Source organism: Protopterus annectens, chromosome 2.part1, assembly GCF_019279795.1.
Source record: "Protopterus annectens isolate FY-2018-M chromosome 2.part1, PAN1.0, whole genome shotgun sequence".
Taxonomy (NCBI): Eukaryota; Metazoa; Chordata; order Ceratodontiformes; family Protopteridae; genus Protopterus; species Protopterus annectens.
In genome coordinates, this window is record NC_056729.1 from 299490746 (window position 1) to 299510007 (window position 19262).

The 19262-nt window shown below is 38.7% G+C and overlaps 1 protein-coding gene across 1 annotated transcript in view; it reads right to left on the reverse strand.

Moving 5' to 3' along the window:
• TBC1D1 (TBC1 domain family member 1) overlaps window positions 1-19262 on the reverse strand; it is a 2608647-nt gene that overhangs the window by 319400 nt on the left and 2269985 nt on the right. The gene's annotated exons all lie outside the window — the stretch shown is intronic.

The following is a 19262-nucleotide window of genomic DNA, read 5'->3' on the forward strand; positions in this document are numbered from 1 at the left end:
AGAAATGTATAAAGTCTGAAACTCAAATGTCTGCCATTATTTTTTGAATTCAACCCTTAATAATCTGCCAATTATTTGCCAGAAAACTGCAATTTTATGAGAAACAGACCAAAAATATGTGGCAAAAATCGGGACATTCTGTGAAAATCTGTACAGCTGAGAGGTACGGCTATAGACTGTTTTAGTTTGATTGAGTTATTAACATATTTGTTATTGTTATTGACTGTTACTCATGCACATTAAGTTCTACTAGCATTTTTGAGAGCAATGGTTAGGATATGTGACTTGGTCATGGCCACAGGATCACAGGAGTTACTAAGCAATTGAGCTGCTCGGCCATTTCCACCTTATCAATACCCATGATTTAGGCCTTACCTCTCATCTTAAGGAAAGCCAAGCCAGTCATACCAGGAGATAATTTATGAATGCCCCTCTAGTTATCCAGCTCATATCTAAAGGCAGACAGTGTTTCACTCTGCTTAACTTGGAGTGGGAGTTTGTTCCAAAGGAGTATGTGCTGTGTGGCAAATTTATTTATTTATTGGCATTTATTTACAGGGAAAGTCCGACAGAGCAGTGCCTTTTTTCAGTAGAGGTCCAAGGAGAAAAGCTCCATTACACAAACATTATAGACAATATATCCCCCTCTCCTTTGTCATATTTATTTGTTAGTGTGGATTTAGATCCCTGGCCCTACTGTTAGCTGGACTTCATTATTTGTTGAGGTGTAAGACTTCTTGGATTCTTGGATCCCTTATAGCCCAATACGCAATGCACAAACTGCCTCTAAGGGGCCTATTTGAAACTGAGTAAAGGGACAAAGTCTACAGTATTTCTTGGCAGTTCAAGTCTTTTAAGCCTCTGACCTTTTTAGTTATAAACCTCTAGGGTCTTTCTAATTGTTTGATATACTTAGTAAGGCATATAGGAAAGGAGGCACTGTAGTCAATGATTGGTCTAAGCAGTGAGGAATTAAGGAGGTGAGAACTTATTTTGATCTGAAAGAAATTAGCTATAAGTTGTGCAACATAAAAGGATTTCTTAACCACTATAGATATACTGGCTAAATATAAGGGAGCTGTTCACCCAAGTACCCAAATCTCTTATGCCATTTTCATTTTGAAGAAATGAGTCATCTATGCTGTATGCAGGAGCAGGAGTTGCTTACCAAATGTTATAGTGTTGCATTTTTTGGCAGTGAGCTTGAGCCCATTTTTAGTATACCAGCTAATGACATGTGCAAATTTCAGCTGGAATGCATGCATGTCAAAGGGAGACTTGATGACAACTTCTGGCTTACAATCATCCATGAACTTTGTTAACCAGAGATCCAAATTTGATAAGTGGAGCTTGGAGAAGTAGATACTGAACAGCAAAGGTCCCAGAACAAATCCCTATGGAACTCTACTGGTCACATTCATGATCTCAGAAGATAATATGCGTGAGTCCCATCTCTCAAGTTAGCTACCTCTCCACTTAACCCATGTAAGTCAATTTGGACATTCTCCTGTTTATTATATTTGTAAGTAGTATGGTATCAAATGCCTAGGAGAGGTCAAGGTATGCTGTGCGGACAGCTTGTCTACAGTTTACAACCTTAGTAACCCCTTCAAACAAATTCACCAGATTCATAAGATAGGATCTACCCATGACAAAGCCAAAATGTTGAGGGTTGAGAATGACAGGATTTCTGATATTATAATTAAATTGGTCAGTTAAGATACATTCCATGGCTTTGTATAAAAGACTTGTTCAGCTGATGAGCATGTAATTCCTGAGGTATGAGGTGGAACCATGTTTGTGGAGTGGCATCACAGCAGCTGCACACCACTCCTGTGGGACAAAGCCAGATGAAAGCCACAGGTTGAAGAGTTTGAGAAGTGGGTCCTCCAATGCTTGCTTATTAATTGGGCAACCAAGTATGCTGCCAAGCTCCAAAATGAGATATTCATCATTTTGGACAGTACTTCCAGCACATGCTCTTTTGTGATGACTGCTGTCTTGATTCCTTCAGTTACAAATGGGTTTAGAATAAATGTAGAAAAACAAAGTCGGCACTCCTGGAACCAAACACTTCAACAGCTCAAGTGAATCCTTGTAGTAAATGACCAGAAAACACTTTGCGAGTGGTAAAAAAACTTTTTATTGAACTCAAATTACAAATAGATAAGCACTTTCATCAAGAACCTTCTTAACTTCATCAGATAAGAGTCAAACCATAGAAACACCATTAAATACATTCTGCAAGATCATTAGCTAAGTAATAAACCAATCCCATCACACTCACTAAGAAGGACCTCCCTGAACTCATAAATATTAATGAAATGCAGTCTTAAAACAATCTTAAAAGGCACTATTAAAACCAGCTTTTAAATGTTATAAACAAGTGCAAAAGTGCTGAAGTAGGTATAAATACACACATAACATATAAAAATATAATGATTATATAAAAGTAAAAGTATATATAAAATATATGTATATATAATTATATATCACCTCTCCATTGCTTTTAGTTTTAACAGGCAGGCAAAGGAGAGAAAATCATTTAACACTGGCCATTGCCCAGCATTTAGATGGACCTGCCAAATTAATTCTTTCTTTTCCAAAAGCAGCCCCCATGGGCCACCTCTTTTATCCAAATCTGCAGTGTCCACAATGAAAAATTTGAAAGCATGCGCCAATGGAATTGGTCTGCTCAGTGAATTGAAGTGAACGGTTGTGCATTGTGTAACTTATGTGAATGTTTCTATATTAGAAAGACTGAGAGGAAATTTAAAAATAGAATCTATGAGCATTTAAGGGATATCAGACTTGGAAAATCCACAAATGCCCTAACTAAACACTGCACAGAAAAATCAGAACACACTTTCAAATTTTTCATTGTGGACACTGTAGTCTTGGATAAAATAGGTGGCCCATGGGGGTTGCTTTTGGAAAAGAAAGAATTAATTTGGCAGGTCCGTCTTAATGCTGGGTAATGGCAGGGTTAAATGATTCTCTCTCCATTGCCTGATTGTTAAAACTAAAAGCAATGGAGAGGTAATATAAAGTATATATACATACATTTTATATATGTTTTTACTTTTATATAATTATTATATTTTTTATATATCATGTGTGTATTTATACCTACTTCAGCACTTTTGCACTTGTTTATAACATTTAAATGCTGGTTTTAATACTGTCTTTTAAGATTGTTTTATTATCTATATTTATGAGTTCAGGGAGATCATTCCTAGTGAATGTGATGGGATTGGTTTATTACTTAATTAATGCTCTTGCAGAATGTATTTAATGGTGTTTCTATGGTATGGCTCTAATCTGAGGAAGTTAAGAAGGTTCTTGATGAAAGCGCTTACCTATTTGTTATTTTAGTTCAATAAAAAGTGTTTTTACCACTTGCAAAGTGTTTTGCGGTCATTTACAACAAGGATTCACTTGAGCTGTTGAAGTATTTGGTTCCAGGAGTGCCGACTTTGTTTCTCTACAGTTTGTATACTTTTGTGCTTTTCTGGTCAGTTTAGAATAAATGCCTCAAGGGTGAAGATTTCACTAAATTTAATTATTTGCCAGTATGTTTTGCAATATCCACTGGTTCATAGCAGATAGTACCATTATGAATAAGCTTGGTACAATGTTGTATTTCTTATTTTTCAGACATAACTAAAGGAGAATTTGTTGCTGCCTTTGGCTTCTGTAGCTAGAATGAGTTCAAGGATGGTCTTTGCTGTTCTTACATCCTTTTTTAGTTTCATATCTAGCTGTTTGATGGGGGCGGCCACAGTGGTGCAGCGGTTAGCGTTGTCACCTCACAGCAAGAGGTGCTCCAGTTCGATCCTCAGCTGAGGAGTCTTCTGTGCGGAGTCTGCATGTCCTCCCTGTGGTCGCAGGGGTTTCCTCCGGGTGCTCCGGTTTCCTCCCACATCCCAAAGACATGCTGTAGGTGGACTGGGCACTCTAAATTGGCCCTAGGTATGAGTGTGTGCATGTGTGTGCCTTCTGTGGAAGGTTGGGCACCTGGCTGGCAACTTGACACTGTAAAAACTCTACTGCCAATCATGAGCGGACAGGTGATCCACTGCGGTGATCCCTAACCGGGAAAAGCTGAAAGAAGAAGAAGAAAAAGAAGATCTAGCTGTTTGATGATCTCCTTAATTTGGCAGTCGTTGTTCTGCTACACAGTTTTAGGAGCTTCTTCCTTTCATTTATCAGTTTATTAATACTTGATGACCACCATGCTGGTTTGCTTTTAAACCTCCTCATTTGCTTAGATTTAGTTGGGGCTGTCAATTTTTATACTTTTGCCCAGATGTGAGAAGAACTTTTATGCATAACTCTTTGCATTATCAACATTATGAGTAATATCATTATACTCAAATTTAGAGATTTCATAATAAAATCGTATGAAGTTTATAAGTTTGTAGTTATATGTGCTTCTGTTGGTTTGGAGACTTTAAGAGAGAAAGTTACTACCTTGTGGTCTGACTTGACTAATGATGGGAATATCTTGGGGATGTTTCATACAACTGTATTTGTTGTAACAAGATCATGTATATTCTGTTCTCTAGTAGGTTCATTAACAAATGTGGTCAGGGATTTCTTGCTTATAAAATCTAAGAATTTTTGTGCATATCCTATGTTGATGATGTAGGTGCCCCAGTTAATCATTGGGTAAAATCCCTTACGACAACCGCATTCCTTCTTATGGGGAGTTCAGCAAGAATATTTAAGAATGTTGTGTGAATTTTTGGTGACCTGGATGGAGTTCTATAGCCACAATGATCTGATAGTTAATCTTATTTAGCATGATTTTAACCTCTATAACCTCTACTGGAGAGTCTCTAAGTATCCGTGTTGAGGTAATGTGGCACCTAACAAATATGCATATGCCACTACAGTTTTCATCAGGCCAAAACAAGTGTTTAGCACAAAGCCTAGGTACTGGGGGGGCTATATGGACACTTAAACCAGGTCTTCTTAACAAAACCAACTTGGACATGCTCCAAATGGAGGAAGGTCTCAAGTTCTTGCAGTTTCTTGTTTAGATGTCTAGTATTAAGTACAACTACATTGATATGGTCCAGCTGTTTTAGTCCATCAACTGAAACTTGCCTAAAAAAGGAACAACGGGGCAGCAAAAGCTTTTGCCAGTATACAAAAGCCTTGGAATGAGACTTGCAAATGGTCCTTGATGAAATAATTGTGATTGCCAAGTATCTCATGCCATGTTGACACATACTGGATCACCCTAGAATGACAACAAGTGATTAGTCATTTGTTAAAGCTAAGCATATTTTTTTAAACCTCAGCATCTGTTTTGGTGACAGATGTATTTTTCTCAACACTAGTCACTTCCATGCATTTATAGCATGTATGGAGAGCTTAGTCATGTCTCTCTCCATATACATCTGGGTTCTGTGCACCCAGTCATTTACCCCAACATAGACCACCACCATGCCATAATCACATCTCTCTGGCTTAAGGGCCCTTCTAACATCATCAATCTTGCTCACTAAGAGGCAGCTCACTGTCGTCCTGCTTTTGTCCATCCTCATAGGTTTGGAACTAGATGCCTAGTTATAGAGTCACCGATCACAAGTGCATTTTTATTTGTGTATGAAGATTGCTTTAGTTTAACTAATCTAGGACATGTTGTTTCCTAGCGACTCTCACTGTTAAGTAAAAGCTCATTATCTGTGAGCATAAGGCAATTCTTACATTGCTTGAGTATACCAAGTTCTAAGAGGCAGGCAACTAAGGGAAGACTAGCGGGCATACTTGCATTTCTGGCCAAAGGTGCAAGGTGTGTCAGGGAAAGATAAGACAATGTAACAGGGCTTTGGCTGCTGGATTAAAGTAATAGTTCAAGAGAATTACTAGACACAGATTAATTACGGTTTGAGCATTAAGTTAACAGCATGCAGTCAATATTCTAGTCTAGCCAAGCTACAAGGTGAGTCTGGTGGGTGAATAAGACAGGATAATAGTGTTTCATTCAACTCCTAGTTAAGAAACTGATTTGGTTAAATTAATATATGAAGAAATTAGGTTCAAACACTGGAACCAAGTAGGCAGTAAATAATTTGGTCTAATCTGGCTATGAAGATTAGCTTTAGATGTAAAACAATGTGGTGCTGTTTAATTCTGTGATTTATACAGCTTTTATTATAAGGTGGAGTTAATTAAGGTTCCTAAGAAGGAATTTATAAATGAAATAATGTTGTGTAGTACTGTGCACAGCACAGTCATCACTGTTACTCCATGGAGATAATGTGAAAGAACCAATAAGAATCCACCCCATCAGAACCGGCATCAAATTATTCTCTGCCACTGAACAGTCACTTCTGCTCTCAGCAAGTTTACAACCTAAACAGAAAACCAAATGAAACTGTAACTTAATGCAAGATTAAATAGAAAAGCAGTAAAAAGGCTGGAAAGCCACAAGGAATACATTTTGTTAGCAAAATTGGGATGCATCTAATGAAATAACAATGGAGAAAGAATAGCTGTGTAAAATCTTACCATAACCAAAAAGACTAGTTGCGTAAAATCTTACCATATCCATAGATGCCCCTCTCTTCCATGTTGCAGTATTACAAACTCTTGGGTTTTCCTCTCTGGCTACCTGAACGTCCGGCCAGTATATAAAGGCTTCTAGTCACTGACGGGTATGTGGGACGTCTGACATTGACTAAGGGAATGTGGGCCATAAAAGTGGCATCTGCACATACCAGACCTCATAAATGAGCACCCCAGTCAGTCCCCAGTCCCAGGGTAACTGTATAATTCCAGTTCCATCCAAGAAGGGGCAGTTTAGTGGAGGAAGGGGTAGGAAGGAACACAGCACCATGGAATAGAAGAACATCTATGGTTATGGTAGATTTTACACAACTACTCTATGTCCTTCTAGTCTCATGGTGCAGTATTCCAAACCCTTGGGTGAGTGCCAAAGCACAAAGGGAAGGGTGGAGGCTCGGAACTATTTTTTATGAATCCATAAAGGATTGCCATAGCAAATCCAGCCCTGGATTTGGAAATGTGATCCAATTTATAATGTTTGGTAAAGGTGTGGACAGAGGTCAATGTAGTTGCCTCTAAAATGGTGGCAGTGTCCAGTCCTTGAATGAAATCTCCAGATGAAGCCATAGCTCTAGTGGAGTGTGCTTTAATCTTAGACCCAAAGGATTTCCCACGGTATGCATAGCAGAAGGAAATTGCCCTGGAAATCCAGGCAAGAATTGTCTGCTTTGTCACTGCTTTCCCCAGAACACTGGGATGAAAGGAGACAAACAATTGGTCTGTTTTTCTGACAGACTTGGTCTTGTCAAGGTAAAACCTAAGCTGCCTATGCACATCAGGGGAATGTAAGACTCTCTCGCTGTCATTCTAGGAATGGCTAAAGAAGGTGGGAAGGTGAATAGCTTGGTTTAAAGATAACTCATTGACAAACTTGGGCATGAAGGAAGGATTGGTCCTAAGGGTTACTCTGTCCTTGTGGAAGGTGAGGAAAGGGGAAATAAACATGAAGACCTGTAACTCGACACTCTTCTAGCTGATGTCAAGGTTACAAGGAGAACTGTTTTCCAAGTGCAGTGTTTTACAGAGGCTTTAGAAGCTGGTTCAAAGGGAGCACCGTGAGCTTCTCCAAAACATAATTCAGGTCCCATGGTGGTGGAACAGGTTTCTTGGGGGGCCTGAGATGTAGCATTCCCTTTAGGAATAACTTTGCAGGCAAATGAGATGCCAAAGAGGGGTCCAAAGGCAGACAAGCTGAAATAGCAGCAATGTGGGCTTTAACAGAGGAGTACGCCAACCCTGTCTGCAAGAGTTCACACAGGTATGACAATACCAAGGGGACATCACCCTGAAAAGGGTCCAACTATCTTTGCAGACAATGTATGGAGAATCATTTCCATTTAGACATGTAAGATCTCCCAGTGTTAGGTTTCTTGGCCTCCTGCAGGACTGTGAGCACATCCTCATTGTAAAGGTGTCTATAAGGGATCAGAATTCTATCACCCACTGGGTAAGGTTCAGAGATTGTAAGTGGGGATGAATTAGGGATCCCTTGGCTTGTGTGAGTAGGTCCACTCTGTGGAAGGGGGCAGAGACTCATGATTAACAGATGCTGCATTGAATGTATCCAGAAAAGCTGGCAAGACTGAGGGTATAGCTAAAGGAGCAGGGATGTCAATCTGTAGAAGTTTGTAGTATCTTTTCTGAACTTCTGTCATCTCAGAGGAGTCCCATTTAAAATACTCCCCCATTTGGAAATGGTCTCCCCAAAGGTGAAATCCTCACCTGGAGAATCTGTTTCTGCAGAATCTTCCTCTGGGGCGGCATAACCAAGGGAGATGGTAACTGGGAGACATATCATAGAGAGTCCTCTGAAGAAGTGGAATCAGAGGAATCCTCCACTTCAGCATGAGAAGTATCTAATGCCTGAGGCTAGGGTTTATCACAGGAAGAGCCACTGGGGAGGATCAGGGCGAAGCAAGCCTCAGAGCCATAAAAGCATTGAAAAGGCTCTGAGAAAAGGCCTGCCTGTCTGGCTGGCTCTCTGCAGTTGAAGAAAAATGCTTTGTTTTCTGTTTTCTTTTAAGGGAAGGCTTAGTGGGCATCGGGGCCAAGGAAGGCCTAGGTTCAGTAATATGTGTAGTAGTAGAAGGATCTGTCTGGGCAGCTGGTACAAGAGGAGGTTCCCCCTCGTCATTGGTAACCAACATCTGCATTACCTCCGGGGATGTGCCTTCCGCTCTGGGTTCTGCGGCTTCCCCAGTGGTACCCAATGTACCCATATCGGCAGCGATGGATCATTTCTCCAGGCTAACGTCGGCCACAGGAGGGACATGGGTAGAGGAGGTACAGCAATGGATTCAGGCCCAGCAACTTTGGCCTTTTTCTTTGGTGGCTCAACAGGCTGACCGGATGGCCCCTCCATAGCTAAAGACAAGCGCTTAAGGCGCTCGCTGATTTTCCAGGTAAATTTTCAATGCGTGCAGACAGCTGTGCAAGGAGCAGGACTTATGGTCATGTGTAGGCCATGAACAAAAAAAGCACAGCTCGTGGGCGTCTTTATGGGGGATCTGACAACCGCACATACACTTTTCCTTCTTGCGTGACACGAACTGACACGAACCTACACAGGCATGCAGTAACTTAAAAGAACAAAACGTCCCCAGTGGGGTACTTCTCTTTGAAATTACGATCTGAAGGCTGGTATGGCAGGAACAGCTGACGTTCAACTGGCAGCAGAGAAGTTCTGAGGTCTGGTATGTGCAGACGTCACTGTTATGGCTCATGTTCCCTTAGCCAATGTCAGATATCCCATGTACCCTGCACTTTTGTATACTGGTCGGACGTTCGAGTAGCGAGAGGAACACTCAAGGGTTTGGAATATTGCAACATGAGAATAGAAGGACATCACTCAGTATAACCAAGTGGAGTCTCTATTAATCACACAAACAGCCTTGCCACTGTAAAATGCAAGGTAGAAGCGATTTTTTTATGGAATTTGTAATTTAATATACAAAAGTGATAAAGTGTAAAATCACAGAGGGAACACTTTGATCAACTAGAGAGAGAGAGAGAGATGTAATCTGATATTTCAACACATGAGTGATAATTTAAAACACAAAGCTCGCAATTTAATCCAATTTAAAACACAAAGCTTGCAATTTAATCCAACAAACTGTTACAAAACTTATGATCCTAAAGCCTTGGGAAAAGACCTTCAGCTTAGAAACACCACAAAATCCCTCTCAGCACATGTGCTACCAACTTAACCTCCTGAATCCTTGGGAAAAGTAATATCTAAATGCACAGTGACAGAATCAAGGCCACTGCTACAGGATGCAATGCCATACTATTAGAACTCTTGACTGCAATGCTTTATTTTGATTGAGTTATTGATTAATTGATTTATTACTAAACGCTCACTTTAAGTTATGCTTGGCATTTTTGAGGGTAAAAAATATGTTACTTGGTTCATAATTTTTGAGGGTAACCTGGAAATGGAAGCACATGATTAGGCTAAATGGCTTGCTCGTGGTCAAGTAATACATAAATGGACACGGACAGAATCAAAGCTAGGACCACAGGGTGAAATACCTTACTATTAGAGTTCTTGAATGCTTTACTACAGTTAGCTCAGCTGGGAAGCAGCATTCCCTTTTCACTAAGTAAGAGGGCATCATTTTTTTCATGTCCCCTACAAAAGACCGACAACGCACAACACCGACACCCACATCGCCACCACCAAAAGCCCGACACATGAAATACTGACAAAGGGGAAATGGTAAGTCTCCATAGTGCGGAATGGAAATATTTCCATCCCTGCACTGTAGTGGGATCACGGAGCTGGTATATTAAAGTTATGGGGGGGGGGGGTGCAGCAGAAAAAAGGAAATGTTATTTTCGGTTTTTCTGCAGTAGCGCTGTTGTCGGTATTTCGTGTGTCGGGCTTTTGGTGTCGGGGATGTGGGTGTCGGCATTGTGCGCTGTCGGTCTTCTGTAGGGGATCCACGGGGGGTACAGCAGAATTTTTTCCGCAGTAGCGCTGTTGTCGGTATTTCGTATGTTGGGCTTTTGGTGTCGGCGATGTGGGTGCCGGCGTTGAGCACTGTCGGTCTTCTGTAGGGGATCCTTTTTTCATATACAGGCAAAGTATTTCTCTTTGTCCATCACAAAGAACACATTTTCAAAGGAAGACATGTGCTATCATCAAATGCAACAGATTTCTAATCCTAGAAGAGCAGAGATTAAAACATAATGGTGAAAATAAATCCCAAAAACACAACATAGTAATAATACAAAAGAATACTGTGTGGCTACTGAGCCATTGTATTTATTTATTTATTTAACATTTGTTCAAAAGGAAAATCCGACTACGACAGAACCTATTGTGGGAGGAAACCAGAGTACCCAGAAGAAACCTACGCGAATGCAGGGAGGACATGCAGACTCTGCACAGAAGGCACGCCAGCCAAGAATCAAACAGGAGAACCTTTTACTGTGAGGCAACAACATTAACCACTGGACCAGTATGCATCTATACACACTTCTTGTATCTGTGAATAAGAGGCCTTTCTTCCAATGCACCATGTGAACAAATGCAATACCAAAACTGCCCTGTGCTGGAAGCAGCAAAATGAGATGGTACATTTGACTGATTTCTGCTACCAAATGTCATACTTACCTGAACTTGTCTAAACAATCCCAGAGCTTATCTAAGCAATCTTGTGTTTGAATTGTGATTAATTGTGCAGTCTCCTGGTAAGAGAAGATTTATTTTGACTAATATTTTAATTTTTACCACTGTTTTTCACTGTTTGTAGAAAGAAAGGGATAACTTGATTTATATTTTGTTGCTTTACCTCTGATGTTCACTGTTTGTTAGAAAGTGATAGGTTTAAGACAGGCAAACCCTAGCCATCCCAAGGGGCCTAGTCAGCTATAAATTCACAAAGACTGCAGAAAGAACAATTAATGGTTTAGGTAAACAATCCTGAATCGGTTTGTGATTGACTGTGCAGTTGTCTGGTAAAAGAAGATTTATTTTGATATACATTTTATTTTTAGCACTGCTCTTAGGAAAAAAGGGATACTTGTAGACAAGAAATTTTACTTTGATTTACATTTTTGTTGTTTTACCTGTAATTTTCACGGTTTGTTGTTAGAAAGGAATAGGTTTCAGACAGGAAAACTTTATCCATCAAAGGGTCGTAGTCAGCTATAGCTTCACACAGAATGCAGAGAGGACAATCCAGAGTTTAAGTGAAACAATCCTGTGTTGGTTGGTTGTAATTTACTGATCTTTACTGTTAAAGAGAGGTGCGACTGTGAGCAATACTGAGCAGAAGCTACCGTGCATGCGATATAAAGGAATTCCAGCTTTTGTGTGACTTTCGCAACTGGTACTGTCAGAGAAACAACTTTATGCTACTTAATTTAATATTTAGTTGTATACTGTTTGTGTGATTTTTCTCATAGAGTTGATTTATTATCCTTTTCCTTTAGAATTCTTTATTCATTTGCAGCTGAAAATGGATTCCTTAAATGGGTATGCCATTAATGATTTGTTAAAGCACAAGAATCTTATACAGTGTACTAAATGGTATGTATATAAAAAGATAACCTCTGATAACATTGGAGACTGGTGTTCTTCATGTCAAAAGTTGGATGATTTGCTTGCAATTATTTTTATTAAATCTGGACTTACTGATGATTGCACTTGTGCAATTGGCACAGCTTTGTGAATTGCTGTTGCATACATTGGACTGGACTGATGAGATAAATAATATTAGGCAAAGAACATATAGAATGCATCAGGAAAAGAAGAGTCTATTGTCAATAAAGATCACTCAACCCCTATTGAACAAGATAATACCAGTGACAACTTTGGAATTCTGGGTACAAGTACTCAGCAAATAGTAGGAAACAAAAGAGAAAGAAAGGAAGATGTTCACAATAAATAACAAGGAATGAAAATAAACTGATTAATATCTTTAATGCAAAGAGAATACATACTAAAAAGGACACTACGTTGTTATGTAACACCCAGATTTACAGGGAATGGAAACATTATTCTAACAAAAAAACACCAGTCTATAGAAAAAGTCATAATTTTTTCAAAAGAAAATATAGAAAAAGAGACAAGGGCAGGTAAAAAGGAAGAAATAAAAAGTGAACATGGAAGGATTGAATAATATTACTGTAAGAAAAAAAGAGGAGAAAGGCAGAAGGTAACAATATGGCTCAAGCTGTGGAGGTACAAAGCCAGTTGTACAACAATTGCATGCTTGCAAATATAATAAGCAGTGAACACATTGGAATTATTAAGACTAATGGTGATGAAGATCGCTCCTTTCTAACAACTGACAGTGGGGAGGTTACTGAATTAGAATTGAAGATTCTGGTCAGAAAAGATATTCTTGTAGTTGGAGATTCTGTTATTTGAGGAACTGATATTTAAATCTGCAGAGAGGATAATGAACACTAGCTATGCTTGTCAGGAGCAAAAAAAGTGGATGTGAGAAAGGCCTTAAAATGCCTTAATGTAAGGAGCTATGTATCTGTTTTATTCATGCTGATACAAATGATTTTGTCCACATAGACTCCCTGATTGGTACTAGGGAATTTATAGCCCTCTTACATGGCATAGCTTATGCATCTTATAGGACATATTTTTCACAAATCACATACAGAAAGGAGCGTCAGGTCACCATGAATAAAAATATTTTTGGATAACTACTTAACATGAAAAAAATGTCTTGTTTTAAAAAATAGAAATGTATAAAGCACCCGAGCCTAATTATGGGCACACATACTTTTAGACAGGATGGTGTGCACTTGTCAACATCAGGAAAGAGAATTTTTGCAGTAGATATTTTGCAATACTTGACATGCACAAGGCAGTATTTTTGCTGAGTCAAAAATTGAACAATTCACAGATAGCAATACTTGATGCATCTCTGGCAGTTGTTAATACTAGCAGCTTTAATAATATATATATATTTTTTTACTGGAAAATTTACTGTAACATACATTCTAACAAAAAACATCAGGTGGAGGTTATGAGAAGGATTAAAGATTGTTATGAGACCTGTGACTATTACAAGTTCAATGAAATACCAGTACTGTAGATTGTAAAACTGTGACAATAAAGACAACCCTGGAACATATACCAATTGCTGGAATGTATAGACCACCAAAGTCAAGTGCTGATGACCTACAGATATTTATAAATTTTCTGCATGAAACACAGGAGGGAAAATAGTGGCTGGGGACGTAAACTTACCAGAAAGAGACTGGAATAATATTGTTTCAACAACATCAGTGAGGAAATTATTTACAACATATGTTCAGGAATAATAATTGCATCAGATTGTAAAAAAATCCTACCACAGAACTTACTAGACATTGTCTGTGTTCCTAAAGCAATTACTGTTACTTCATGTTAAGTTTTACCACTACTGACATGCAGTGATCATGGGATTATACAGGTTAATGTGGTGCTAGATAATTCTGCCAAATTGAAATCTAAACCAATACACAGAAGATTAATTACAGATTATATGGAAGAAAAAAGTCAATATGTAAAACTAACAGGTGTGATGTGTTCAGTGGAATAACTGCTGAAGGAATATAGAAAGTTTGGAAAGAGAAATTGTTTGAATGCAAAAAAAAAATGTTTAACATCAGGATCTAAGCACACAACATCATGGGGATATATTTCCATAATATCCAGATACTTGATTAAAATGACAGACAAAAATATAAGACATTCAAAAGAAGCTGAACTATTACTTTGAATAGTGAAATAAGATGGACAGACAAATTAAACACAGAATGAGACAAGATCAAGAAAATTTATATAAACATATTGTGCGTAGCAGGAAACCATTTATATATACATAAGATGTGGTAGGAGTACAGAGCTATAAACTGACAAACTGTGTGTACATTCTAAAATTTATTCTCAGACACAACAGATTATAGATACATTTACAAAATCGTATGCAAAGAAGTTTGGGTCCACAAAGGGGGGTGATAAATGGCCCTAGTGACATCCAGGCAACCTAAGATATTGAAATCAAATTAGATTATATTGAAAAAGAACTATACAAACTGGATCCAAACAAAGCACAGGGAGGAGATGGGATTAGTAATAATGACCTGAGAACACTTCTGCATGAACTTGCAGTACCATTATATCTTGTTATTTACTAGGTCATATAAATATTGGGAGATCCCTCAAGATTAGAGACATGCACTTGTTAAACCTGTCTTTAAGGGAAAGGGAAGTAGGACAAGCCCAGAGTAATACAGACCCACAGGTTTACGTTCATATTGTGAAAAAATAATGGAAAATGTTATATTGGATAAATTGTCAAAACTGGAAAGGTTGGGACTTGAAACTTTATACCAAAACAGGTCTATATTACATGGTCGAATGCTTAGGTGAGCGAACACCTAAACATTGACTACATAACATCAAAGGCAAAAAACAGCAAACAGCCAAATTAATGCAGGGAAAGATTCCCCTTGGCCATTCACTGTGTTTTGCCATTTTCTCCACTGTACAGTGATCCCGGAGTTGGTATATTCAGTTGGGGGGGGGTGTGGGGGGCACAGCCTCCCATGTCGGGGGGTTTGGCTGTAAACTTTTTTTTTCTGGTGGCCAACAGTTCCATTTCCCGGCGGTGTTTGCTGTTGTGGGGTTCAATATTATGTGGTCGATATTTAGGTGTTCGCTCAACTAAGCATTCAATCACGTAACATAGACTCTACTAGCACATATCATCAACCTGTAACACAATGTTCTATAACAATATAATCAAAGCTATGTATGAAAAATTGTGCTGTGATGTAATTTATATAGACTTTACTTCAGCATTTCATAGGGTCTTACACAAAACACTGATCAATAAATTAGAACTAGGTACTGATGTAATCTTGATAAGATGCATAGCTGTATGGATTACAAAAAGGACATGGCAAGTATACAGCAACTAGACAGGTGAAATTCGGGTTATAGACAGAGTCCACAAGGCTCTTTCCTAGGCACATACTTGTTTACATTGTATCTTTCAGACCTATCATTTACATTTGAGGTGTTCTACAGTCTGTATGCAGATGACTTGAAAACTGGAAAATTGATTACATGAGTTACACATAATGCATGTCTATAAAAGAACTTGACTAAACTGACCATTTGGCACAAGAGAGTAATACATCAAAAACTAAGCATGTGAGATTTGGGAGACATAAATTGAAAGGTGAAAAACTGCAGAAGGAATGTGAAAAGTTCTGAAAGAGAATTGGTTGAAAGCAGTGACTGAAACTGTAGATTCACTTAAGGACCTGGGTATATGGGTGGATCCAGGTTTTTGAGTTTTTCTAATCATATCGACTAATTGGTTAATGATAGTTGTAGAACTATAGACTGTATAAAAAAAAAAGCTTTATAAAGTCTAGGAAATCAGAAATGATTAAGACCTTGTTTGTTAGTTTTATTATACCCAAACTTAGGTATGGAATAACAATATGTAAACCTTATAAGAAAACAGGCATGAGTAAACTGAAAAGAGTACAGGCAGCCTAGATATACTAAGGGCATCCACAGATGTAAAAACCTTAATTTCTTATGAAAGATTAGAATATCTGAAATTGAAAAATGTCTCAAATAGATATTTAAGAAGAGACCTTGTTCAGTTATATAGAGCATTTACAGACAACTATCTCTGGAAATGTGTGGGGTTATCAAACAGTACAAGAGAATTGCCAGGCAACCTATGTAGAAGATTCTACAGGAATGACTAGTGTACTACTTGGTTCTCTGAGAAAGTACCTGATGCATGGAACAGACTACCAAATTACATTAAAGCAAGCACTGGTTTGGATATGTTTAAGAACAGCCTCGACACTTACTATGGAAACAATTGTTTTGGTACACAGGCGGGAAGAAGGGCATTACTGCCAGTGCTTAAAATATTTGTAAGTACGGTGGATATAAAAAGTTTACACACCCCTGTTAAAATGTCAGGTTTTTGTGATATAAAAAAATGAGACTACAATAAATCATTTCAAAACTTTTCCCACCTTTAATGTGACCTATAACCTGTACAATTCAATTGAAAAACAAACAAATCTGTTATGGGAAAAATATAAAAGATAAAAAACATACAAAATGCTGGTTGCATAAGTGTGGACACCCTTAAACTAAATACTTTGTTCTGTGTGCACACCCTTAAACTAATACTTTGCTGAGGGAGAGGGGCCTGGCAAGACTCTCATCTGTATTTGGTCTGAATGAATCTCCGCATCATCCTGTCCATGTCCAAGTCCGATAGGCAGAGTTGATCGCAAAGAGGCGACTGACTTGGATCTGGCTGGTCTGCGAAGCAAGGGTGAGGAAGGCCTTGGCTCGGAAGATTCCATCGGCTCTGGCAAGAAATGGGGTGAGTGGAGCCTAGGAAAAGCTGGCCTCAAAGTCTTGGATGGTAGACTAGGGAAGGGTTCCCTATCCAGAGATCTCTTGTGAGGCCTATCCCTCTTCCTCTCTTTGTCTTCCTAGTATCTTTCTCTGTCCTTTTCTTTTTCTCTCTCTTTTGCTTTTTCTTTTCCCTCCCCCACACCAGAACGAGTGGCACTTTGAGTCCCTGTCTGAGTGGGTGGTTGGGCGGGAGTACCAGAGACCGAGACCGTGGCAAAATCCAGCACAGAGGCAGGGAGAAGACCCTTGGCAACCAATTTGGCCTTCCTGTCCCTGAGGGCCTTCAGGTTGAAGCCTGCACAAATTGTACATTGGATGGATAAATGGGGCACTCCCAAACAGATTACGCACAGAGTGTGGCCATCAGCCAGTGAGAGCTTATGGCCACACTCTGTGCATTTTTTGAAAATTGACTTAGGCTGATCAGCCATATCCTAAAGCTAACTGCCACTCCTTAAAGAGGAAACACAGCACACACTGAAGGAAAGTGGGCCTAGAAATTACTCTTAATAAGAAAATGTTTTTTTTTTTTTTTTGCTAGAACCGACAAACAGCGTACACTAAAAGGGGGAGGGAGGGAAAACTAACGACCACTTTCACACAGAATATAAAATAAACGCACTTACAATCCCTGAAGCTCAGAGCAAAGGAGACCACGATGCTCACTATGGCATGGCAAACGAGATCTGGGGGAAGATAGGAGATGGTGGTGTATTATGGGTAGGGGGAGGAGCTCGGAGCAGATGCTAGAAAATAAGTTGCCGGCTCGGATCCGATATGGATCCGAATACCCACAGGTTGCAGATAAAATTAAGTTAACTACTTCAGATCCAGTATTTGACATTATGTTGTTGAATAAAAAAGACAAAATACATAATGCTAACAAAATATTACTTTTCTGTGTAAAAAGCACAGTTACGGGACACCTCATGGGCAAAGGGGCTTACTGATTGAAACTGTAATGCTCTGGTTTGCAATTTACAGTGATAGAGAAGTGAAACATTACTTTAAAATGATTCGGGAAGGCAACATTTGGCTTTCTTAGATAATTTTTAATGTGTACTTGTAACATTTTGTTCTTGATTTTATCATAATGTGAAAGAAAAATACAACACTTTAAAAGGACTGAAGAAATGAGCATTTGACACTGTACTGGCAAACAGAAAAAGATGGTACACAGGTGCTGGCCATGTACTGCTTAACTTAAAAAAAAGATTGAGACCGAAAAGAGGCATACACTGTTAGCAACATAGTATTATTTGGCAGTAATATAAGTATTATGAGACACACAAATGGAAGGAGGGGGACCCCCGACTGGAGTTATGTCATTTTGCTCTGAACCTTATGGTGACAAAAAATAATATATATGATTTATAATGATTCCAGACAGCAATATTTGGCACTGTAATATTTTTTCTGAGTGAAACCATGACATTTCACTTTACATCCTATCATTATGGGGGAAACAAGACACAGCATTTTAAAATAACTATGGAAAGCAGTATTTGACACTGTACTGTTGAACACTATAGATAGGACATACACTTTTGGCATTACAATGCTCAATTAAAACAAACTGTGACCAAGAGTGAATAAAAAAGCATAGGATAAATGCAGAGTTAAGGGAACATATTTCTAGCAGTACGATGCTAGTCTGTGGCAATAAGAACTATTCTGAGTTACTTGATTGGGTGGGGGGTTGTGCAAAACAGCACTAAGAAGCTATGCTAAAGGCACTGTGCTAATATAAAGATGTGTTGTAATATTCTTTGTTTGGGTAGCAGATAGTGAAAGTAGCACTAAAACTGTCTCAGTTTGCTTGGCACTTTACAATGGCAGGTTTAGCATGACAGGAAGTTAACATACACTATTCTGAAATGATTACAGAAAGCAACATTTGGTATTACAGTACTTGGTAAACAATGCAGTTATGCCTTTAGTAAGAAAGTAACTAGTAGTGATTTTGGATTCAAGTTCACAGTACAAGACACCCTTCCTTATTAATTCTAATGACAAATGCATTGTAACTGTATTGTACTACCACTAGTTGGTGCAACTATTCATTTCAGTTGTGTTTACCAATATTGAAGGATCTACTTGCATTGTACATTGTGACGGCATTGTGCTGTCACTACTTAGCACAACTTTCAGTTTTAATAGTGCTTGCATGTCTCAAAAGACCTACTAAAATTGTAGTTGGTTTTATACAAAAAATAAGAGAGCCCCACTGGAGAAACATACTGCACTTGCACATGCATATAACTGA